The sequence below is a fragment of the Crocuta crocuta genome, unplaced genomic scaffold (genome assembly GCF_008692635.1).
Source record: "Crocuta crocuta isolate KB4526 unplaced genomic scaffold, BGI_CrCroc_1.0 scaffold152, whole genome shotgun sequence".
Taxonomy (NCBI): domain Eukaryota; kingdom Metazoa; phylum Chordata; class Mammalia; order Carnivora; family Hyaenidae; genus Crocuta; species Crocuta crocuta.
In genome coordinates this window covers 3,368,401-3,394,830 of record NW_027528798.1, presented here as the reverse complement: position 1 = coordinate 3,394,830, position 26,430 = coordinate 3,368,401, and the positions used below count along the sequence as shown (strand labels likewise).

Here is a 26,430-nt window from a genome sequence, read left to right as displayed (position 1 = left end):
TGTGTTTTGTTGGCTTTCTCTTTGGGTACCATGATCTTGACACGCAGTAAGAGTGACATTAGGTCATGACTTTCTCTGAATATTTTTCAACTGAATGCTTTCTGGGCTGACTTAGTCCCTTCAAAATCTCATATTAAAGAAACAATGAAAGACGTTTTCCTTATAAGGCTTTCTAAAGTTTCAAGACCTAGAAGCCACAAAAGAAAATATTAATACATTCAGTAAAACGGACTTAGCTATTTGGACTATAAGCAAAAAAAAAAATATAGACATCAGAATGAAAAGTTGTTGGCATACTGTATTGCAGGGGAAGGGCTGGTTTCTCTCATATATAAAGAGATTCTACAAATAAATAAGCAAAGATTATGAGCCCAATAGAAAAATGGGCTAAGGATATAAATTGAGTTCACAGAAAAGGAAGTAAAACTGTTTCTCAGACTTGTGAAAAATTGCTTAGTCTCCCTAATAAAAGATGAGAGTTATAATTACATGGAGGTAATCATTTTCATTTTTCAGATTGGCAAAGATCAGAAAGTTTGAAAATCACAAGACAGGTGTGTGTGTGTGTGTGTGATAAATTGTTTTACTTTTATGGGGGAGTAATTCGGTAACGTTTCTCACTCATGAACAAAATTTTAAGTGTTACATCCACAAATGGCAAAGATTTCCCATATACTCCGAAGTTTCCCAAATAGTATTTCATGAACACGATCTCCTAATACACTGTTAGAGAGTTTGTCAGGGATACAGTCTGAAAAACACTGAGAACTGTAATGTGTTACGTAGCCAGAATGTGTCTATCCGGGTCTAGCTGCAGTGATGTTTGCTGCCCCTCTTTAGAAAGAGGAAGTCTCTCAAACCTCCACTGCTATGTTCTGCTCTTGGAAATGTCTTGTGGTCAGGAATGTAAATGCCAGAGTTGGAAAAATGATTCAAAACCCAGGGGAGCTGCCTGAGGACAGACTCTGCTCTCTGTGATGGGGACAAGGAGAGGGCAGCCCTTCGCTCGCTGAGAACCTCCTTTGAGTTGGATGAGGGGCCAGAGACTTGCCTGGCAGCCTTAATTAGGATGGATGCAGTTTTGGAGACAATCTGTTCCGGAGAACCCGTGCAGGACACATTTGTACCCTGGGCTCTGGTACTGCTCTTGCCAGTAGCCCAAGTGCACATGCCTCGATGGAATTCTCTGGCAGAACCTCTCCAAAATGTGTGGAAAATCTGTCTCTCCAGGTCTTCCTCCTTCACTTCAAGGTGAAACTGGTGACTTCTCTCGTTGCCTCTGTGGGAGCTGGGTTGGCACTAATGATGTGCTTACTGTGAGCTGGCACCCAACAGGAACCGCCACGGAGCCTCTGATCTTTCCAGAAGCAGGCAGATAAGTAAATTCCATCAGGCACATGAACACCAGGCGTAGCCTGATTGGGGTCTGCTGGACTGGCTGCATGCCCCCTGCTCTGCTGCCCGATTGCCCCGTGGGCAGGCCAGCTCAGGGCGCGTTGGGATCCCACCTGTGAACTGCATCTGTGGCTCTGAGTCCCCTTTGCATAACCAGAAAGGAGCTGTGTCTTCTGCCTGGGACAGCGGCCTTCAGTCTTAGCAGCACATTAAAATCTCTGGGAAAAGTTTAACGAGAATGACCAATGACTGGATCTCACACCCATAGATTTTAATTTAATCTTGTTTACAAAGCTCCCCAGGTGATTGTAATGTGTCACCAACGTTGAGAACCACAAGTGTGGGATGATCTGATATATCAGGATGCTCTTGAGAGTAAGTGGTGGCAACAGTAAACAATTATTTTGCATAAACTGGGACTGTCCTAGTTTAACCTTGAGACACACTTGAGAACTGTCTTCTAAGAGTACATGAAGATACTCGAAGTTTGTTTTTCTTTCCTATGTGGATTCAAACACTGGCGCTTCTACAGTATTGCAGAGGGGTAGAGGAGAGTGTCATGCATCTGATTTTGAATCCTGTTGTTTGTGACAGCTCCACTTTTGTCCTTGCATGCATCTCTCCTCCTCCTTCTGAAAGCAGAGGGGACGCCTGCTCCAGAAAGTCCTATCCTTCGGTATTCCTCTTGTGGCGCTGGAGAATCTCACACCTGTCTCCACCTTCTCTGCAATGCATCTTCCCTCCTGCAGTGTCCTGGGCAAAGGTGAGCAGAGAGCTCAGAGCCTCAGTTTCCTCATCTGTAAAATGTGAAGTATACGACCAGCCTCAAATGTTGTGGTGGGGATTATGTGAGATCTACACACAGCTGGGGGGACCCCTCCTCCCACACCAAGAGCCAGGCCTCTTCCAGGGGCTGTGGTTTTCCTTGCTAACAGTGTGTCCATAATGGGTGATAATCTCTTAATTCTCTTGGAAATGACAGATGGTAATTCCTGCCTTGTTTAGGAAGAATGGATGATTATTTCACAGTGACATGACAGTATGAACAAATGGGATATTCAGTAAATATTGGAATAAATGAAGTCCATTATAAATATTAATTTTTTTTTTCACATAAGCTTTTCTCTTGAGCAGTGAAATTAGGAGCCGAGAGCGCGCCTGCCTTTTCTACAGGTGATAAGATTGAGGTGCCCTGTGATCTAAAATCGCACAGTAGGTGGCCCTGCAGGAAGGGGAAGACCATGGCATTTATTGAGAACCAGGCTGCCAGGTACTTCTGCCGATTTTATTTCATAACAACCTTTCAGCAACTCAACGGAGGAACTGTTACCTCTGTGTCTTGGCAGGGGAAACTGAGGCCCTGAGATCACGCAGCAAGGTGGCCCACTGGGCCATGATTCTGATTCTGCCTGACTCTTAAGTGCAGTCCCAGATTCTAATGCAGGCGGCTATGCCTTCCAGGCCACGAGCATAGTATCCAAATATCTGCAAGTTTCAGAACATGGCTGGATTGTTTGGGTATATCTTTTAATAGCCTCATCCCAGTGGGAACCCTCTGGAAGGGGTAGGCAGAGGACAAATTTGGAGGCCTTAAGTCCACAGCCAGCAGTATGCAACATTACACAGCAAATCAGGGAAGACAACATGGAGGAGGTGATTTTTGAAACTGCATTTGGAGCAAGGCCGAGGTGGGTAAGAAGAGAAGGAGCAACAGTGTGAAAGTGGAGAAAGACCTGTGTGTCTGAGAAAGGCAGGGTAGGCAGTGCAGGGCAGTCGGAAGGCTGATGTGGGCAGCGGGAGGCCAGCCTCTATGCCTCTGGGGCTCCGTGTGCACGCTCTGACCCAGTGACGGGTGCAACCGGCACATGCCTTCTCTGTGCTGCTCTTAGCGCTCAGTGTGCAAAGCTCGAGCCAGGTCCCCACAGCCTTGTCTCTTCAAATTAGGCTGAAAGGCGTAACGACTTCATTACCATGTTTTGCCAGTTGCCTCTTCTCTCAGGACCCCTCCTGCTAGATCGCTAGATCGCGGAGGAGGAGGAGGAGGAGGCCTCCACCCTGCCCACAGGCCTCCTGGACGGTCCCCTGGGCCATTCACTGTGAACTCCGCCTCATCTCAGTCTTGAGGAGACCTTTGCTCTTTTCTAATCATCTTATAAGAAAGTTCGCACTCATTAAAAAGGCCATGTTTGGAAATATATTCTATTTCTTTGGAAAAATAGGCCATATTTAAATTGTTATGCTGTTGTTGCAGGCTGAGTTTTATTAGCATTTCACCTGTGGTTTGGTGACAGACACAAGCTGGCTTGAAAACCACTGAAAAGGAATTCTTTGTTGATTAATTTGTTTTTCTTTCTCATGGTTCTGACACTTAGGAGATATTTAAATTGTATTTTACCACTTTGTGCAAAACCAGGCTCAGTATCAGAGAGCTGTGTGGGCAGAATTGGGATGTTTTTAATGATGCAGTGGCGGAAGTCAAATTTGAAATGCACAGAATCAAACAAACCTGGAGTCGGAAGGACTCCACTGGTTAAGAGGTCTATCTAGTGCTTTAGCTGGTGGCCACTGGCATTCCAGATCTATGGTAGATTGACTATTACTTGTATACCTCCGGTGACAGGGGACTCACTACTGTAACGTTCATCCTGTGTTATTGCTAGTGGGCATGTTTAACACAGGAAGTATTGCAGCCCCTGTGTGTTACAGTGGGATCCAGTGTTAAGATGACACAGCCCTGAGCCATGGCACCCAGGAAGCTGTTGATTGTGCTGAGAGGATACAGATTCAGGTACAGGGAAATGTGGGCTGCCCCAAAGTTCCTGAGTAGTGATTAGAAGGTCTCTGGAGCCTGCCCTAAACAATAGACGTGTAAATACGCAGGATCCAGAGGCCCAGGAACAAGAAGCGAATGTCCCACCTCAGGGTTTGTTGCAAGAACAATGTGGTCCGTGCAGACATTTGCAGAGCAGATCAGCCTGGAGGCTAACTCCCCTGCTGTCCTGGTTAAGGTCATTACCAATCCTCAGAAGGGAAACCTGGGGCTCGGAAATCACTGAGTGTCCCGGCGCATTTCTTCACCAGATATTTGCCTGTGGGTCTGAGAAAGTAAATTACAGCAGAGAGTTCTTAGAGAATGTGGCCTTGGTCATGCTCACCAGAACTTTTTGCTGTCAAAAGCCAGGAGAGAAAGATGCCGTTAGAGGGTATTACAAAGGCATTTCTGGACCAAGGGGACTAGGAGTTTGGTTAGGGCCTGGGGTCCTGGGTCCTGAGCCGGCCATAAGAGATAAAAAGCTGTTTTCTCATGAGGGTCCCCAGAGCCACCTGTGATGCCTGATAACACAGCGGAGATTCAGAACATCTTGGATGGGGCCTGGGCCTCTGCGGTTTTAACAGGCCTTCCAGGAAACGCATGTTGGAGAAAGCCTGCCTTGCGGAACACTAACAAGGCATAGCTGTCCCGGATGTGCCGCGTGTCACAAAGGCGCTGTGAAAGAGGAAAATTGTTGCATGTGTGTGGAGAGGCGTAGGAGTTGTGACTGTTTGCAGGATGACTCTGTCTTGAAAATTGGTTGTGTCGCATCCCCCTGCCTTCTGTCTCCGCTCTGGTCTACTGAGAACCTAGTGTCTGAGAATCCTTTCTAAAGAGCTTGACGTGCTGCTCGGAGTCACTGCAAGTAAATGCGTCCCTGCTCTCCACTTCGGCCTGATCTGTGCTTAGGGTAATCTCTGGTCTTGCCGACTGTGCCTTACGAACACATGCTGGTCCACAGCTGAGAACAGTCATTCCTTGCACCTAACAAGCATTTGGCCACTTTCTCTGTAGTGCAGTTGGCTCCCTGCTGTGGGTCACACGGTGATGACGGCCAGTGTGTCAGACACAGCTGTCAGCCAGAACTTTGTAGCAAGAAATGTGTCCCACTTCTGTGGAGTGCAGGGATGGTGTGAGCTCAGGGGGCTCTGAAGATACTGCCTGTGAGATCTGTCTTTCTCACTTAACGCTTTTACCTGTCTGGCAGAGAGCAGTGCCGAGCCTCTAGCTGAGGTGGGAGCAATAGCTACTGACGTGTGGGCTGACGCTCACTGTGGTGGCAGTGCTGAAGGGTAATGTCACAGGGAACCCTGCTTCGGCTCCACCCTGGCCACCCTTCCAACTTGCTTTTGCCTTTGATTTCCTGGGAACCCGAGCTTGACATTTCTAGTGAACGTTTAACACTTTCTTCCTGTCCCTCCCAACTTGTATCGTGACTCTGGCCTTGGTCAGGTGTTACGCACTGAATGTTTACATCCTCTCCACGTTTTGTGTATTGAAATCCCAACCCCACTTAGATGGTGTTTGAGGTGAGGCCTCTGGAAGGTGATTAGGTCCGAAGGGTGGCGCTCTCATGAATGGGATTGAGGTCCTTATAAAAAGACATCCCAGAGAGTTCCCTTGTTTATTCTGCCAAGTAAGGACACAGAGTGTGGACAGCTGTCTGCCAACCAGGGATGGGCTCTCACCAGACCCTGAACCTGCCGATGCCTTGACCTTGGATTTCCACCTTCCTGAACTGTAAGAAATAGATTTCTTTTGTGATAAGCCACCAAGTCTGTGCTGTTCTGTTAGAGCTGCCCAAATGGACCAACACACCTGGGGAAGCGAAGCCCATGGCTTCACCCTTCGGAGCCGCAGAACCCATAGTCGGCAAGGTGAGGCTGGGCCCCCTCACGGAGCATCTGTGAGTGGTGAGAGGTGCGGCCAGCCCCATGTTCACGTCTGTGTGGGCTGAGCCTTCCTAATGGGTCACCAGGTCTCGTGTCCAAATAATGAACTTCCTTCCCAGCTTTGGCAGTATATTCCCTGTCAGTCACACAGGGGTCCCTGCGCGCTTGTGGCCTCCTTCCAGCCAGCCAGGTCTGCTGGCTACCTGTAGCTCGGAGTCCACAGGACATTTTCATTGTGACATCCTAGCTTTTTCCAGCTTTGAGCAAATACATTTAAAACCAACTGGGTAATAATACAGCAATGACTAGAGCCTTCAAAGACATTTGGGGAACTGACTTGGTGTTTTAACCAATATTCTTTTTCTTTTTTTGGTAATGAGCCCAACTTGCTGGTTAAATTAAAATGCTATTTTCTGATGCTGCATAAATGCAGTATATATGCAATTGAGCCCAAATAAAATTACCGTTTACATTTTCATCAAATGGGGAACAAGCTGATGAGGACAGCTGAAATGCAATTTATGATTATGTAAACTAAGCTAGCTTCAGGACACTAATATGAGGATAAACAAGACTTTCATTATTGTGAATCAAGATGCCATTAACCTTGAAAATTATATACAATTGTCACAGATATTCCTTTTTAAAAAAGAATGATCTCCAGCTTTGTGGTTCCTCTATTTTTTATTTTACTATTGTCCTAATTTTATTTTTTCTGCTTTATTGAGATATAATTGACCTATAACATTGTGTAAGTTAAAGGGATGCAGTGCGATGATTTGATACATATACATAATTGCAAAATGATTGTCAGGGTTAGTTAATACCTCCATCACCTCACAAATTTACCATTTCTTTGTTTGTGGTGGGAACATTTAAAATCTACTCTCTTAGTAACTTTCAAGTATATAATACAATATTGTTAACTATAATCGCCATGTTGTACATTAGATCCCCAGACCTTATTCATCTTACAGCTGAAAGTTTGTGCCCTTTTACTAACCTCTCTCCATTTCCCTTCTTCCCCAGCACCTGGAAAACCACCATTCTTCTCTGTTTCTATGTGTTTTATGTTTTTAGATTCCACATATAAGTGGTAACATACAGTATTTGTCTTTCTGTGTCTGACTTATTTCACGTAGCATAATGCCCTCAGGGTCCATCCGTGTTGTTGCAAATGGCAGGATTTCCTTTCTTATAGATGAATAAAACTCCTTTCTTTCGGGGCGCCTGGGTGGCTTAGTCGGTTGAGCATCCAACTTTCGCTTAGGTCATGATCTCGCGGTTCGTGGGTTCGAGCCCCGCGTCGGGATCTGTGCTGACTGCCAGCTCAGAGCCTGGAGCCTGCTTCAGATTCTGTATCCCCCTCTCTCTCTGACCCTACCCTGCTCACGCTGTCTCTCTCTCTCTCCTAGAAATAAATAAAAATATTAAAAAAAAAAAACTTCTTTCTTTCTTTTTTAGTATTTATTTATTCATTTTGAGAGAGAGAGCGAGAGAGAGAGAGAGAGAGAGAGCGAGTAGGGGAGGGGCAGAGAGAGGAGGAGAGAGAGAGAATCCCAAGCAGGCTCCACACTGACAGTGGGCTTGAACAAAGGGCTTGAACTCATGAACCGTAAGATCATGGCCTGAGGTGAAATCAAGAATCTGATGCTTAACCAGCTGAGCCACCGAGGTGCCCGTGAAGAATATTTCTGTTTATTTATGTGTATGCATGTGTGTGTGTGTGAATCCTTTCATCTGCAGATGGACCCTTAGGCCATCTCCATACCTTGGCTATTGTGACTAATGCTACAGTGAACATGGCATTTCATATATCTCTTCGAAATCCTGATTTTGTTTCCTTTGGATATATTCCAAGAAGTGGAATTGCTGGATCATAGGGTAGTTGTATTTTTAAGTTTTTGAGGAACCTCCATACTGTTTTCCACAGTGGCTGCACCAGTTTACATTCCCACCAACTGTGCAGAAGGGTTCTCTTTTCTCCACATCCTCACCAACACTTGTTTCTTGTCTACTCTTCCCTTGATGTTATTTCATGATAGCCATCCTCACATACGGAACTTCTCTGAAAGGACAGAAGCTGCCGCACCCCAGATTTAGCCAGCAGACCTCTGCTGGGAGGAACAGGCAGAGCAATTTGTCTTAAATGATTGGGTCACCCTGCTCAAGATATACATTCCTGGGAGAGAGAATCTGGCCTCATTTGGGTCAAGGGTCCACCTCCTGCCTGGGGAAAGGATTCATTGACCTGTAGTCCCACCAAGACCATATGGGATGCTGCCCAGGCAAAAGCAACAGCTGTCTCACCCCGTCTTCTTACCTACTGTTGAGTGTCCATTAAGTGGCAGGGGCAGGCTTCTGACCCGTTCCCCTGGGTTCTTCCATCCATACTCAGGGGCTACCCCAGAAGGAAGTACCCAGGGCAGGGGATCCAGTGATCAGAGTTGGGGCAGAGCAGGGGCTGAGCCTCAGGGTCTCAGTGGAGCCAGTGACTGGAACAGAGGAGCTGCCTGAGAACATCCAGAGCCCCGGCTGCTCCTTGGTCTGCTGACTTTGGATGACCTCTGATCCAATGTGGATGGGCTGGCTGCTTGGTGCAGCTCAGTAGGTGCACTTGTGCTGGCGGCGCAGGGTAGGTGGGAGGGCATAGCCTCGGGTACCTCCAGTGTGGCACTCACGTCAGCATTGCTCAACTTTGGCTGCACGTGAGTATCACCTGGAGGCTTTTCAGACTCTTCCATCCCTGGGTTCCACCCAACAAAGTCAGGATACCTGGTGGAGGTGGCTGTTTAAAAGCTCCCTGGTTGGGGCACCTGGGTGGCTCAGTTGGTTAAGCATCCGACTTCGGCTCAGGACATGATCTCACAGTTCGTGGGTTCGAGTCCCGCGTCGGGCTCTGTGCTAACAACTAGCTCAGCCTGGAGCCTGTTTCAGATTCTATATCTCCCTCTCTCTCTGACCCTCCCCTGCTCACACTGTATCTCTCTCTCTCTCTTTCTCTCTCCCCCTCCCTCCCTCCCTCTCTCTCTCTTTCTCTCAGGGGGAAAAAAAAGCTCCCTGGTGATGTGCGTGTACAGCCAGGGCTGGGCATTCCATCTCTAGGATGCAATAGTACAGCTATAAATGTTGGCCAAGAATCTTAGGTTGCTCAGGATTTCCTTTCTGGGTGGCTGCCAGGGTCCTCCGAATCTTAGCCTGATTAATGGGGCCTGAGTTTAGGGAGCATAAGTCTCAGGCATATGGAGCACTTGGGGGCAGAACATAGGCCTCCCTGCTCCTGTTCCCTACTTCTCTTTTTAACTCTCTCCAACCCTTGTCTCTGGCTTCGGAATTAAAAGCCAGTGCTCTCCCTCCGAATGGGAGTCGGAAAGGGGAAAACTTTAGGATAAAATATATACACTCACACTTCAAGGAGTTGTTCTGACACATGGGATTCTAGATGAAGAGTACCAGGACCAGAATGGATTCTTCCATCCAACATGGGCCACTCTTGACCTGTGACCGTCTTGCCATCCTAGCTAAGGGGTCATCTGTTGGGCTCTTGGGGTAGGGCCACAAAGGGGGTGAGGAGGGCTGGGAGAGTGTGGAGTGTGGGGGCACAATGCTCACCCTCCCTTGCTTTGGGCAAAGGGTCACCATGTCCATTAGATCACTGGGGGGAGTGTCTGATGAGGTATGATGTGTTAACAGGGTCGGCTGCCTAATTTGGGGGGCCCAGTGAAAAATGAAAATGGGGGAACCCCCTATAAAAATTAACATTGGCAACATGGTGACAGCAGGGCATCTAACCCAAAATGCAGGGCTCCATGTGACCAGACAGGTCAGTCCTGCACCCACAAGCCAGACCTGCCTGGTGCTTTGGAGTTTCACAGGCCCCCAGAACTCCTTAGAAGGGACAGGGAGCCACATCCAGATGGGGCTGAGGGTGAGGAAGCAACCTAGGTAAGCTTTCTTCTGGGTGGAAGAAAGGGTCATGGCCATGGTCTTTCAGGGAACGGAGCATCAGTGTCTGCTGGGGAGCAGGTGGGGCAGGTAGCAGAGTATTTCTGACCATGTCCAAGGGGTCAGTTCTGTGGAAGAAAGCTCTGAGCAACATGCGTGTCTGGAGAACAGGATCCAGCCCAGAGTGGGCAGGGGGTGGTAAGGAGAGCCAGGCAGGCTGTACTTAGGTCCTGAGTCAGTAGACTGAGCTTCACACCTGGAGGGGACATGGTGTGAAAGATAGGGAAACTGAGGTAGGAGTGAGGGCTTGCCAGGTGAGAGGGAGAAGCAGGTGACTTGGCCCATGGCCGTGTGAGCAGAGCCAGCGCCACCTGCTGGAAGGAGCTGAAGGGTGCCTGTGCTCCAAGCCCTGAGATGGACTGTACTTAGATGAGTGTGGGCTGAGGGCTGGGTGCCACCAGCAGAGGCAGCTGAGGAGGTTGATAAGACCCCAAACCAAATGCATGATCCCAAAGCAGAGGTCCACTCGCCCTCACCTGCCAAGGCCAGTGGCGCTCCTTTCTCCCATAGGGATGAGGCCAGGACAAGCAGGTACGCGGTACGGCTCTGTCTGACCCACTGGGTGCTCATGGCCTGAAAAGAGGGAGAGAAGGCATCAAGGAAGAGGGAAACAAAGGGCAGGGAACCAACGTGAAGTGCAGTCCTAAAGGAGTGGCAGGGGTTGTCAGTGTTGCACTCTGTCCCCTCTGGTTCAGAGTGGCTGTTTCTGTTCCCTTGCTCCTCTGCTTTCATTCCAACACCTGCATCCCTGTCCTCAGAGGGCTGTCCGGGGGCTTCCAGGAGGGGAGGTGGGGGGGATGGAGCTGTCTGCGGCTCCCACACTCCCCCACCCCCCGCCTGAGGGTAGCCCTTCCTCAAGGACAGCTCTTCTCTGCTGCGGCATCTCTGGGCTTGTCCTCTACCAGTGCTCTTCATATTCCCTGGGGGTCTTCTTAATGCAGATTCTGACTTAGTAGTTCTAGAGTGGACCTCAACATTCTGCATTTCTAACATACTCCAGGTGTGCTGTTGCCGGTCCCTGAGCTGAACTTCAGGTAGCAAAGACCTTGCTACGGCATCCTTGCTTGATCTTTCTTTTCAGATTCCCTTTCCCTCTCTCTTGCTTTTTCCTGAGGACGTTCTGTGCAAATCACTGATCCATATCCCCATGTCATGGTCTGCTTTTCAGAAACCTGATCTAAGGCATTCACATCCTGTGAGATAAGTAATGCCATACCCAGTTTACAGAGGAGGAAACTGAAGCTCAGAGAAAGAAAGTAATGGGTACAAGGTCACACAGGCAGGAAGTGGCAGAGGGGAGCCTCCATGTGGATCTGCTGGTCCCCCAGACCCCAGCTCCCTTCATTCCACCATTTGTTGGGTGGTCCTCCACCCGTGCTCAGTCACCTTGGCTGGGCCCAGCCTCTTGTTTCGCTGTGTTCTCTCCTTGCCAGCCAATTTTGAGGTTCACTGTAGAACTACTAAATTAGAATCTTCATTTTAACAAGATCCCCAGGGAATCTGACAAGATTCCCCCAGCAGGGAAGAGCCATCCTTGAGGAAGGGCTGTTCTGAGGCTGGGGGTGGGGGAGTACGGGAACCTCAAGTGGCCGCAGCCCTTTCAAGTGTGGGAACCGGCTGGGGGCAGTTATAGACCACCCCACCTACCGCTTCTCTGTCAAAGTCTCTGGACCGGGAACCCTTTGTTTGTGCAGCAAAATGCACGAAGGTCTAATTGCCACACGATCCCCAGGAATCCAGGCCTCCACCTGACACATCTTAAGCACCTCTCAGGACCCAGTTTCACTTTTGTTTTGGTCATAAGACAGTTAAGCAGTGGGTTCTATGGAAGCCATTAAATAAGGCAGAATGTCAGAATCAATCAGAAGCTCTTCTATCCTTTTATCCACACGAAGCTAGAGCAGAGGTCACGCATTGTGCTGAAGGAACATTCAAGTTCTCAAAGAGCTCCCGCAGCCCCCGCCACCCAGTGGCTGGGGAGCCACATGGGGCTGCGTGACATCCTGTCACCCCCTGAGACAGCTTTTTTCCGTTCCTCGATGTGTTGCCTCAGTGGATGATCAGCACCAACCTGCTTATAATTGTAAATGCCTCCCCCCACCGCCCCGGATTGCCTTCACAGCTATTACTGTCTCAGAGATATAAAAAAAGGGAACAAATGTTTAGTTTCTGGTTTGGAGTAAATACCTGTTTCCAAAGGTACTTTTAACTTTATACACTGAAAGACAGAGCATTTGTGGGGAGTTTGGCTGCTCCTCCAAGCAAACTTTAGCATCAGATAAAGCTAGTTGCTCAGGGAGGGGTCCTTCTGCAGGGTGGGGAGTGTTTTGGGGTCAACTTAGTTGTTTAGACAAACTGTACATCAATTTTGCTGGGAAGAACAGATAGGAAGGCATTGGGTGCAGCCATTGGGGAAAGAGGACCCAGCAGGGGGGCTGGCCTGGGGGTGGGGAGCTGTCATTGACTGTAGCCTGAGCATCACCTCTTTTTACGTGGGGAGCAGGGCTCTGAGGAAATGGCTTTCATTCCAATCTCAGGTCCGCCCCTGAGGGCCAAGTGACCTCACATCCCCAAGTCACCATTTCTGCGCCTGCGGGGGCTCACACAGATAAAGGAGAAAATCTGCACGAACTGTGTTGGATAGAAGAGTAAGTCCTGAGAAATTGTAGGTTACTCTTGCAATCAGTGTGTCTAGTTTCCAGGTCAGGATGGCCTTGAGGAGGAGGGAGGTGGCAGAGCTGGTCAGGTGGTGAGTCAGAGCTACCCAAGGAATGGGGTGGGGGTTTTCTTTCTGTAAAGCACATTAGTCCATCATCAGGCATCTACCTTTCCACCATGTTTATATTCTTCATATATATTTTGTTCAAAATGTTAAATGTTTTTATTTATTTTTGAGAGAGAGAGAGCGCGAGTGAGCAAGCACTAAGAGGGGAGGGGCAGAGAGAGAGGGAGAGAGAAAAACCCAAGCTGATTCCATATTGTCAGCACAGAGCCCGATGTGGGGCTTGAACCCACGAACCATGAGATCATGCCCTGAGCTGAAATCCTGTTGGACACCTAACCAGCTGAGCCCCCCAGGGATCCCAGTGTGCATTTTATTTAAGGTGTCAAACACTGCTTTGGGTCAGATAGCATCTTAGGCTGTTGACTCCCTCCCTCTCGAACCCAGTCCATGGCATGTTAACAGAAGAAGGTGGAGGCTGATGGATCTTGGAACTGCTTTCAGTCACTGACACGAAGCCTGGGAGACTCACCGATAAGTAGAAGGTGGCCGGGTTGCAGCAGGGGACAGTACGGCATCTTGGATTGGGGACAGGAGGTGGTAGCAGGGGTGGGTTCTTTCCCTGTCACTCCCAGTGGGCCATCTGGAGATTTTGTGTTTTCCGTTCCTATAACTTAATGCTCTCCTGGATTCAGGGCGCAGTGAGGACTCCCCTAAAGTGACAGCCTTAGCCTGGCCATACTGGGCTCATACTGGTACCCCAGCCGCCAGAGAAAGGAGTTGTAATCCGGGTAGGGGAATGACTGGTTACCACGGGGGCTGTCGATGCATTATGGGGGCAGGGAAGCATCTATCTGGCATTCAGGAGCACCTCTTGGAGCTTGCACACCTAGAGATAACCGCAGACACTCAGTAGCAAATGTGGCACCAGGGTGACTTCAACAGGAGAAGTTTTTTCTCACGCTTCTGGAGATGAGGTATCTGCAGGGTTACTTTCTTTTGGGGGCTTCTCCGTGGCTGTCTTTTCTCCGTGTCTTCCTTCTGTGCCTGTCTGTGCCAGCCCCTTCACCTCCTCACTCCTTCTAATCCTGTGAGGCTGACTTCAGCATTCCTGTTTGACCACATGTGGGGATGAAGGCCAAACCACCTGCTAAGGACCCCCTCCTCCTCCCATTAAGTTGTGGAGCCAGGACCTATGATTTGGGGCTGATCCCAGTTCCCAAAGGCCAACTTGCTGAATGTGCTAGGGTGAGCCTCAGACTGGGAGTCAGGAGACCTGGGTGGAAGTTTCAGGCATAGCAATTAATTGGACAAGTTACTTCCCTCCCTGGGTCTCAATTTCCCTGCCTGTGAAGTATATAGAACGGGTTAGAACAGGGGTGCATGAAGCATCGACTCTTGGTTTTGGCTCAGTTTATGATCTCATGGCTTTGTGGGTTTGAGCCCTGCATTGGGCTCTGTGCGGAGGCTGCTTGAGATTCTCTCTCTCTCCCCTTCTCTTTCCCCCTTCCCCACTGGCGCTGTTTCTGTCTCTCTCAAAGTAAATAATAAAATTAAAAAAAAAGAGAGAGAATGGGTTAGAGCATCTCTGAGAGCCCCCCCGGCTCTCGAACCGAGGCTGACAATCCACTGGTGGCCAGCCTCCTGGGCCTATCCCATTCCCTCGCTCCCACAATTCAGCCAGGTCTCCAGCGTGATTTCTAGGCAAGGCCGTGGGGGCTGTTCTGGAGGGTTTACCTTTCACTTGGTTTCTTCCTGAGGTTTATTGACTGTCAGGCGTTTAAGGGTTAGATGGATTATCTCCCTGCGATAAGACAGAAAACATAAATTCTCTAAATGTCATTTGACTCTCTAGGAAAAGCAAATTTCTTGCCTGCTCGGAAATGTCATGGAAGGAAATCATTGGAATTCATTGATGAGACTGTAATCCTTCCCCATGCATTTTCCCTGAATGCCATATAACTCTTTCTGGGAGACAGTTTCTATAGATTTAATGAAGAGGATGAAGCAGGTAAGATGGAAAGTGGCAGCATATTAATGGTCGCTTGAAAGATGATGTGCAGATGACAGCTGATGATGGACGGAGAGCTGGTGCGAGGAGGCCAGGGGCTTTCTGCGCTCCAGACTCCGGACTAGACATGACCTGCTTGGGGCACGAATGAATCCTCTCATTTCTGAAATAATACTGTGAATTCTTGCCTTTTCTGAGATGAAGAAATTGAGGTTCACAGGAGCCAAGCAGTCAGAACAAGGTCACCCAGCCCCTCGGTGACAGAACTAGAAGTCAACCCAAGTCCATGGTGAGGAGTGAGGTCTATGGAGTGGGAGGGCAACTTGGATTTGAACCTGTCGCCAACTGAGTTGTCATCGTGTGATGCTTGGCAGGTCACTTGGCCTCTTCGAGTCTTATTTCTTCAGCTTAAATGTGAGCATGACATCATTAGGGATGCTCCTTAGGATACTGGACACATGGTGGTAATGTAGTGTTAGGCCTGCGGAGAATGCTCCGTGTATCCCTGTAATGCTATGCTACTTTCCAGGCCCTCCTCCCCCAGGGTCTCTCCACTCTCAACCTTCCCACCCCCACCCCTGCCCTCCAGGAGGGTAACTGCGGCTGCCTCTGTTTCCTGGTGAGTCAGTCACACCTGGAAGCGGACCTTTGCCTCACCTCTGCTGGCCAGTCTCCTGCACTTGGTTCCAGAAGAGTGTGCACGTAGCTCCCTGCACTGGATTCTGGTTTTACTTTATGACATTTTCCAAATTTTTCCATCCTCAAGGCACCTCTGTCCTGTTCTAGAAGGTCAGTGACATCTGCTTGTCTGTGTACTTGAGGATCCTGTGACTGTTCACCCCCACCCAAGTCATCCATCCTCCCTGCTCCCCATGTGCAACCTCCACCCTCTGCCTGCTGGGGTTACAGCCTAGACCAGCCCCCTCTCCCCCCATCTGGCTTGGAAACCTGGGCTTTAGTCAGTGAGTGTCAGAAGATGGCAGAGATGACAACGATCTCTTCATCCACCTGCCATGGTGCCTGAGACCCTGCTATTAGAAAGTCACTTGTTTGGTTGAAGGTGAGGTGTTTCCTGTTAAAATGTAGTTATCTTCGGAATATGCAAACCAAATTATTTTTAAAAAAATTTTTATTAAACATTTTTTTTAAATGTTTTATTTATTTTTGAGAGAGCAATAGGGACAGTTTAAGCAGGGGAGGGTCAGAGAGAGAGGGAGACACAGAATCTGAAACAGGTTCTGAGCTAGCTGTCAGCACAGAGCCCGACACGGGGCTCGAACCCACCAGTTGTGAGATCATGACCTGAGCCGAAGTCAGACGCTCAACCGAGTGAGCCACCCAAGCGCCCCTATTAAACATTTTTAATGTTTATTTTTGAGAGAGAGTGAGAGAGAGAGAATGTGAACAAGGAAGGGGCAGAGAGAGAGGGAGACACAGAATCCAAAGCAGGCCCCAGGCTCTGAGCTGTCAGCATAGATGTGGGGCTCGAACTCATAACTGCCAGATCATGACCTGAGCTAAAGTTGGACGCTCAATGGACTGAGCCACCCAGGTGCCGCATGAGCCACTTGGTATCCTCAGAATGTGCAAACCAAGTTCTGTCATCCATCTGCACCTTAGCAAGGGATGCCTTGAAGTAAAGTGCTGCAGAGCCGTTAAGATGCTGGTAGTCCTGTGGTTTTCCCTAGTGAGTGATGAGAGCTCAGCTGTCTTCATAGTCTCACCGCTGACCCCTCCCGACAAAGTTGCCAGGCAAATCTTGAGACTCAGAACCACAGCAGGGATTATATGTGTAGAGGATACAGTTAAAGAGGGGGAATTAAGCCAAACGTGGCTCAAACCTCAGAAGACTGTGGGTCGCTGCTGCTTTCTCCCGTATTGACTGAAGAAGATGGCAGATAGATTTGAGAACCCAGCTGCAGTGCAGAGATTTTGCTCAACCCAATAGCGGGAGAGAGCAAGGGAAGCAATAAGTGATTAGATTTCTACCCCTCTTAACACTAACCATCCACCATCGTTTTCCAGAATATACCCTTGAGATGGTGCTGATTATGGAATCAAAATTGAGCAGGATGGGGATAGTAAAGACAAAGGAAGAGAAAGCCCAGATAAGAATGGTGGGGAGAACAGGGCAAGGAGATGGCAGAAAGCAAGCTGCAAACACTGCAGAAGCAATACAGGGAGGATCCCTAGGAAGTTAATGTTTCTAATTTGTGAACAATGCCTCTGAAAAGTTAGGGTAAATTACTTTCACATACGTACGGACGGGGCCACAGAAAAAAAATCAGGACCAAATCCAATATCAAGTTGTTGAAAGAAAAGAGAAAAAGGAAGAGAAGGACATTTATGCATAACCAAGAGATGTGCCACAGAACAGAAGCATAACTCTGTGCTTCAAATTGTTAAAAGACATTATGCTACAGGCTATGAAAGATTTCTAGGGGTGCCGGGGTGGCTCATTCGGTTGAGCATCTGACTCTTGATTTCAGCTCAGGTGGTGGTCCCAGCATCGTGGAATTGAGTCCTGCATCGGGCTCCTCTCTGAGCATGGAGCCCGCCTAAGATCTCTCTCTCCCTGTGCCCCGCTCCGCCATGCATATTCTCTCTCCCTCTCTCAAAATTTAAACAAACAAACAAACAAACAAACAAAAAAAGAAATCTATACATCAGAATTAGGAAAACTCAGAAACACAGTTGAGGGAACTAGGAAAGGATGAGAAACAGAAATAAAGACTAACCTGTAAGGAGCAGAAGAGAGTATAACACCTTAAGTATCTTAATTAGAGATAGAGGGTGAAAAGAAGAAAGAAATTAAAAATCAAAGACAAATGGAGACAAAAAAAGAAAAGGGATTCAGGAGAGAGAGGCAGATGTGAAGATAAGAAAGACAGTCCAACATAGGGGCAATAGGAGGCACTGAGGCCGAAAACCAAAGAAAAAGAACAAAACAAAAGAACAGAACAAATACCCCAACTGTAATTGAATAAAACTTTTCTGAAATAAGCTGTGATTTAAAACTACATATTGAAAGAGCACACCCTGTTCCTGAGAATATTGGCACAAAACAAGACATATTCTAGTAAAATTACTTATCATCAGAAGAGTAACATCCTTTGGGTAGTGAGGTCCAGTGAGCTAATAACTTTAAAAAGAAATACAATTAGGTCATCATCAGAGTTACAGAAAATGCTGCCTCATTCCTGGACAAAATGGAGTAGTGTGTTTAGAAAACTTGAGGAAAACACATGGAAGCCAAGGATTTTATATCTGTCAACACTGACTTTCAGGTATAAAAGAGAATGAACTGTTTTGTGTGTAAGAACTCAGAGAATATAGCTCCTTTGAGACTGTAGAGAGGAATCTACTGACCAGTGAGCTGCAGGCTGCCCATATCACTTGCAAGACAGTAACGTAAGAAACAGGTGGTAGGCATTAAGTGTATAGTTACTTGCAGAACTAACAAAAAGTAACAAAATTCATGGGAAAGAGAATAGTCTGTAGCAGCTACACGCTCTGACAGTGTAAATAAAAGTCCAGCTATAAAAACGGGAGAAGAATGAGGAGATAAACGACAAAAAACCCAATTTCTTTTTAACTTTCATTATGGGTGATGACAGTATTGATATTGATACTCTGAAATTGTTACCTGTGTCACATGAGACCATACAAATGAATAATTATGAGATGCTCACATTTTATCACCTCCCAGGTCTCGATTAATATTCTTTGCATGGAAGAGAGAAGACACAGTTGTAATGTAGAAGTGATTGTGTGAAAATCCCAGCCTTGGGTTCAAATTGGAAGTGTCAGTCAGTGTACGTGCATGGTTATGGAGATATATACATATGCCTATGGTATACACATCATATATGCCCATGCCATACACATGATATATATATGTGTATATATATGTATATCATTTTTACTTAGATCTAACTGATGTTTTCAGTTGGCTAAAGAATATTCCATGATATGGTTCTACCACAATTTATTCATGTATATATAATTTAATATTTAATATTTATAATATGGTTTCTGGAAGTATGTATAATTTAATATTTAATATTTATTATATTTTTCATGTACATATATATTTCCTTCTAAAATTTCACTATTACAAATCATGTGGCAGTGTATCCCTGAGGATATGAGGAAATATTTTTGAATGGGAAATTCAGGGTCAAGGATATGCTTTTCAGTAGATATTAGATAATTGCCTCCCAAAAAACTTTCATCAGTTTCAATTTCTACCATGAAAGGATGAGAGCACTGTTTTTCCACAAACACACCAACCTATTTTCAGTTCAATAGGGAAAATATTGCTTTGATATGTATTTATTATATCATAAAAAGATTGCCAAAAAAGAGAATCTTTTTTACAAGTTTACAGGCCATTTCTATTTTTTTTATTTTGCGAATTGCATACTTAAAATTTGACTCCTTTAAAGTTGAATGCTTATCTTTTTATTATTTGTCTGTAGACACTTTCAGCATATTACAGATGTTTATCCTTTTTCGGTTATACATTTTATAAATATTTTTCATTAATCCGGCACTTATTTTAACATGGAGAAGCTTTACATTCTCATTCCTCTTTTAATGGCTCTTGGATTTTCTGTAACAGTTTTTAAAAAGAGGTCTTTTTTTTTTTTTACCTCCAAGTCATAACCATCCTCTTATATTTCCTTCTGGTAGTTTTACAGTACTTTATTTTACATTTAGATTTTTAACCCACTGAACATTTACTTTTATGTGTAAAGTAAAATAGGAATGTATGTGTGTATATGTAGTACCCTATTTATGAATTATCTCTTTCATCAATTTTTCCAACCGATAACCAGTTTTTCCAACGTCCTTTATTAGTCTTTCCCCCATTGACTTGAACAGCCACTTTCCGCTCAAAATTAAGTTATCATATATAGTAAGTGTTCTTTGTATTATACTCTGTTACGCTGATCTATGTCTGTTTCCTTGCTGTTACAATCTTTTTTCTCCTCTTAAAGAGGGACAGGGAGAGTTTGTGAATTTCCTTTCTTTTTTTCTTTTCCCTTTCCTTTCCCTCCCTTCCTCCCTTCTTCCCTCCCTTCCTTCCTCCCTTTCTCTCTCTCTTTCTCTCTTCCTTCCTTCCATCTTTCCTTCCTTCCTTCCTTTCTTACCCATTCACAGGTGTAAATCGATGAGATATCTTTGAAAATGCTCAGCAAATAGGCCTTATTATAATGGTAATCTCCTCCCTAAATCCTAGGCTCCCATTTCAGCTCATCCTTCTGACTTCTTGGGTTCTTCTCCTGGCTTCCTGGGTCCCTGTAGTCTCTGATATGGCTATACCCCGACTGGAATCGTACTGGACTCTTTGAGTTGTTTTAGATTAATATAAATTTCAGCATTTGGAACTTGTTTTCAAGTTCTCGTCAATATTACTCTTTTACATATGTCTTCACTATGTTTGCGTATTTGTTTTCTAGGTGATCTTAGTTACCAATTTGTTAAATTAAAATAGCTATTGGGATTCTCATCAAAATAGCATTGTATTAATGAATTGATGTGGGAAAAAGTAAAGAAATGTACAATGTGTATCTTCACAAACAAGCATATCTCTCATTCTAGGTCTTTCAGAAATGCCATTTGGTACATTTTCATAGGAAGTGCTTCCATTTTTCTTGTTAAACACATTTTTAGATGCATTATAATCACTATAGGTATTTTGAATGTGGTTCTGCTTTTCACTGTGTTTTTCCCACTATATTTTACAACGATTTCTGCTTATATAAAGTTAAGCTATCACATTTAAAAATATTTACCTCCAGAAGGCAGGAGGGAGAGTCCTTTCTCATGGAGACCTTGGTGGGGGAGACAGTTGGAGTTGGTGGGGGAGCAGCTTGGTTGAGAGAGTGATTTTCTGCTCTTCTCCCACATTTGAGGGCTGGCTCTGTGACAAGGTGAGCCTCATCCCAGGATGAGTTTTTACCTTGCTGGTCCTTGGATACCACTAAGTCAGCACACCAGTTTGCTTAGTGGTCCTCTGGAATCTTCAGGCACTTGTGGGATTTGTACCAAAATGCTATACCTCCCTTTCCAAAGCCTCTCCTCCCATACTCAGAGATGGGGTCTCCACGGCATTACTGGTGGCCCAGAATTAGCCTTGTCTATATGCATCACACAACTCAACATTTAATAGGTGTCATATAGTCTCTGTTGATAAAACTTTATGGCAAGAAAGTTTAGATAGTCCCTGTAACGTTGAATATTATCAGGAGTTCTGGGTTGGAGAATTTGCCAGCTGACTATATTCCATGTTACTAATTCCCTGTGGAAATTGTTGCAAAATTACACTGACATGGGTGTAAGGTACAAAATTACAAGACCATAGGTGGTAAGGGAAGCCATGGGATCAGTATTTTTCAGGCACATACTCTCTATTGCTCTCTCTCCTATATGCACATATATGTATATATATAGTTGTATGTGTATGTGTATATATATTTGTGTATATGTATATGTGTGTGTGTGTGTGTGTGTGTATGTGTGTGAGAGAGAGGATAGGGGGAGTGTATATACACACATACACACACGCCATCATCCCTGGCTTTGGGAGAGGCCCTGCACCCAGCAGGATTGAAATCCCATACAGAGCCTTCACAACTAATACAGGAAACTGTCTAACAAGTTGTACAATTTGGTTTAATGGGATGTCTGATGAGTGACACATGGTTGTTTGTCAACTAAAAATATCTCGAAGACCTTTGAGCAAACCAAGGGAGACCTTTCTCATGTTGTGCCTCACAAACAGCTGTGCCCTGCCCCGGGTACACATAATTGCTGAAACTGATTGGGGAGGGCTGCAAGTGTTGATGCTGTCATATTAATTTGCTTCGTAAATCAACACATGAACTTGACAGCCCTTTAAAATCTTTATCATCAGGCATTTATCCTTTGTATTCTGAAAGAGACTCATCTGACTTCAATCCAGAGCAACTCACATTCATCAAATAAATATGAGCATTGAAGGTGCTGAAAATTCAGAGCCCAGAACCTGTTCTTCAAGGAGCTCACAGTCTGATAGGGAAGTAGACATCTAAGCAAAAAGTTGCAATTTAGTGTGACCAGGGCAGTGATAGAGTTAAGCATTGATGTGGTTTTGTGACTAAGATTTATTCATTCTTTCATTCGACAAAGACTGAGATCTGCTAAGATAAGGTGTGCCTTCTATAGATAAAGGACACAGTGCCTACTTTAGGGAGCTCAGTCTAGGAGCAGGAAACAGACATAAAAACAGATTGTAATTAAATATAAGCTATGGTAATCTGTAGGGGCTATGGTGGGTCAGGCCAGAGCAGGTAGAGGTCACCTCATGTAGGAGAATCAGGGAAGTCTTCATTGGTGAAGTGGTGCTTGAGCTGAGTCTTAGAAGATGGGCACATATCATATCCTGGACAGGAGGTGGGGAAGAACATTCAGGGGTGGGAACAGAGTGCAGAGGCCGGTGTGGGGGTGGGGAACGGAGAGAACAGATTGTTCAGGACTAGGAAGTAGTGTAGGAAGACTGAACATGGTGGGAGGGGCCTGTGGTGAGAAGGGAGGCCAGAGAATCAGGTGGGCAGGCTCATACTGCAGATGGTCTTAAATGCCCAGACAAGGAGCTTAATGTTTTCCTAAAACTGCAGTCATAGCCTGGTCCAGCTTTGCTCTTCCTCAACTTCCCCCTTTTAGAAATGATACTATAAAATACAGTGTAAGTTCTCAGAATTGAGAATGACATACACGTGAAATAAAAACTTTGAGTTAAGTTTGATTGCTTGTTTATGAATTTTTTGGCTTATCTGTTCACATCTTTGTCATATTTTAGTGTAGACAACATCTACTATTGAACATAAAACAGTTAAGAGAGGCCCTGAATGGAAATTATGCCATTTACCCAAAGGAAACTCCCTGCTGCCTTCAGATAGTGTGGGCTTGCAGGAGGTAGACCAGTTACCTGCATCAGATCTCCATCTATTTAGCCACTCTATAAAATAGTGAGGAAATAGAGTCCCCCATAGGTTCCTTTCCAGAATTTATGAACCTGAGCCCTTACCCCACCAAAGTGGAGGGAGAGGAAATTAGGGTGGTGTTTGCAATTGATCACATTGCCACTTCACAACAGCCTCTTAAAGTAGATGGGTTACCGATACCATCTTATGGGTGAGGAATTTGAGGTTTAGGGCAGTTAAGCAATAGATTCTAGAATCCTGCTACTTAAAAGAGTGATACAAGATCAGCATCATTAGCATCACCTTGGAGCTTGTTGCAAATGCAGATTCCCAGGCCCCACCTTAGAAGTAAGGAGCCAGTCTGCACATTAACAAAGTATTCCTCCTCCCAGGGTGATTCCGTGATTAATAAAAATATGGGAAGCTTTGGCTCCTGAAAAAGCTAGGTCAAGTTTTTTCTCTTTCTAAGACCCCATGGTACCTCTACTCTTTGGTTACTGGGTTTATTCCCAAATGTCATGAGAAGTTTCGGCCAGGGATATTAGGTGGGTGCATATTTCTACTTATGATGTAAGTTCAGGGTTTAATATGCCGATATGCTTTGTGACTGATCAGAATGGAAAATCGCATACAAGCCTCCCAAACTTGTAAGGCTATGAGAAAGTCTTCACAGTAAATAGAATAGAAATAGAATAGAAAACTCATTGTAGCGTGTTTTCTAGTGGTCTCTTACTACAGAAAATTCTAATGTTGAAAAGCAACCCAATATTATCAAACTAATTTATTGGGCAGCATTTGCTGGCATTGCAATGTATTTTCTTTTTTAACTACTGGGTGTGCTATTCATTCAGCAATCTGCTCATCCCACAATCATTTGTTGCCTCTGTTACATCTTGAAAACACTGAGGGAGTAAGGCATGGTCACTATCAGGAGTCAGGAGTTCATGGTCTGAAAGAGGAGACAAATAAAACACTAATTATAACCCAACTTAAAATGTGGTAAATTACAGTCCTTCTGTGACACAGACTTTTCTGGTGGTTCCCATTCCAAGCATTTTGTTCAGTGCAAAGACCATGTATCATGTGAGTGTCAGTTTTTTTTGGTTTTTTTTTTGGTCTGAAGTGTATTATCATCTTCATTATATTCTAGTTATCAACAAAGTGCTTAGGGATCGGGGAGTGTTTCAAAGAAAGGGATGGCTCTCTTGGGGGGGGGGACAATTCATGGGGATGATGACCTTCTTTCATTCATCTGACAGATATTTATTGAGCTCACCACATGCCAGGCACAGGATGAGGGGGATTCCAGAATTGGGGATTAGGAGTCAACAAGACATGCTTGGTACCTACCCTTTGTGTACAAGGGAAGATACTGTTAAATATATAATCACGTACGTCAACCAGTTTCACTTGTGACAAATGTTTGGAGAGGTGGAGAGCTTTATGAGAGTAAGTGAGGAGAGGGGTGACTGCCTGAAACATCAAGAAATGCTTCTCTGATAACTGAAAATTGTACCCTTTGACCCATGTTACTTATTTTCCCTCCCCCCAGCCCCTGGCAACCACCATTCTGTTCTCTGTTTCTATGAAATCAGTTTTTGTTTTGTTTTGTTTTTGGAGTCCACATATAAATGATGCCATACAGTATTTTTCTTTCACTGTCTCGCTTACTCAACATAATGTCCTCCAGATTCACCCATGTGGTTGCAAGTGGTATGGTTTCCTTATTTTTTTATGGACAAATTATATTCCATTGTAAATATGTACACACACGACATTTTCTTTATCCATTCATCCATAGGTCAAAGGGCACACAAATTTTTAGTTATAAGAAGAATAAATTCTGAGGAGCTCATGTATAACATGGTGACTGTAATTGGTAATATGGTACTATATTCTTGAAAGTTGCTGGTGGTAGATATTAAGCATTCTCACCAGACATACACAAAAAGAGTTAACTATATTAACTATGTGAGATCATGGTTGTGTCCATGCCCTTGATCTTGGTAATTATTTTACATATGTATGTGTATCAAATCATAACATTGTACACTTTAAATATATGTGATTATATTTGTCTGTCATTCCTCAATAAAGTTAAAAAGGAAGACATGCTGCTTTTAGGCTATGACTGATGAGCTGACACTTGAAGGAGTAACATTGGAAGGAAGAGCCTTCCAGGTAGCAGGAACAGTAAGTGCAAAGGCCCAGGGGCACGTTAGAACTTAGTGCATTCCTTCAAATGAAAGTTTAGCATAACTAGAAGAGCTTGGGCCATCTTGGAAATCAGATGTCATTCTTGCTTAGTGTTTGTTTGGGCTTTTTATCAGCCTTATGGACAGGAGAGATCTGACAAAATAGAATGAGGCCTAGCCCAAGAGACCACCTGCCAATTATTTAACCAGAGATGGACCTCCATTAGTGCATCTGCCCAGTGGGGATTCCTGCCCTCCTGCTTGCCTCCAGGACATTGTGGGTGGGAAAGTGCTTTGAAAAAATTGTACAGTACTGCCTCTGCCATATTGTCATTACCTCAGGAACACATCTGTGGGGTGAAGTAAGGTAAAGTGGATATGCTTTTGGCTTCCATGTTCAAGGAGGGTGGTTAATGAAAAAGACTTAAGTTTTTCTTTCTAAGCACACAATAGTGTTTGGGGAAACAGCTGACTGTCCCCAGCTGCATGTAAATACCCAACCGGAAGCAGCAGACAAAGAGTTGATTATGACAGAGTGGCACCGGGCTGTTAGCACCGAGCTGCCAGATGCTGTTAGCAACTGGAAACAAAAGTGAAATTAGTGAATTGCCAGAAAGAAAGAGCCTTTTTGCACCTCATAGAAATCCTGGGGGAAGCTCAAGAGAGAAGGAGCTTGGATGAGGGGTGTGTGTCTTGACCGTAGATGACCTCCAGCGCTGTGGGGGGCTCGATGACATAATAGTGTCAGGTCGGGTAGGTGGGAGCCAGTGGCAGGCGGGTAAATGAATCAAAGCTCAACTCTGATGATTAGCAGTTGAGGTATGTTGTGGGTTGACTTATGTTCTCCAAAGAGAGGTGTTGAAGTCCTACCTCTCAGTACTTCAGGATGTGACCTTATTTGGGGATGGGGTCTTTACAGAGGGGATCAAGTTAAAGTGAGGTCATTAGGGTGGATCCTAATCCAGTATGACTGCCGTCCCTATAAAAGGGGAAATTTGAACACAGATACAGACATGCACAGAGGGAAGTGGTGTGAAGACACAGAGGGGGAAGACGGTCCCCTACATGCTCAGGGTGATGCATCTGCAAGCCCAGAGACCTGCATCCTTGCTGGCAAAGATCAGAAGCTAGAAGAGACAGGGAGGGATTCTCACCCAGATTTGTCAGGGAGCTACCATCACCCTGCAACAGTGCAGGTTTGGATTTCTAGCCCCCAGGACCACAAGATAGTGAGTTTCCGTTGTTTAAAGCCATGCAGTTTTTGGTTCTTCGTTACAACAGCCTTAGGTGCTTCCATGAGGAGCATTTGGCGTCTCAAACCTCCCCAGTAAGACAAAGGTGTACTATTGACACAGACACGGGGGAGGCAGTCACCCTCCCTGGAGCAGTGCCCGTTCATTCAGATACTTACCGGATAGCAGTTAGGCC

The 26,430-nt window shown here is 45.5% G+C and overlaps 1 long non-coding RNA gene across 1 annotated transcript in view; it reads left to right on the top strand.

The window, feature by feature from the left end:
* The window catches only part of LOC144224513 (uncharacterized), a 173,496-nt gene that overhangs the window by 127,289 nt on the left and 19,777 nt on the right, over positions 1–26,430 (top strand). The window lies entirely within an intron of this gene.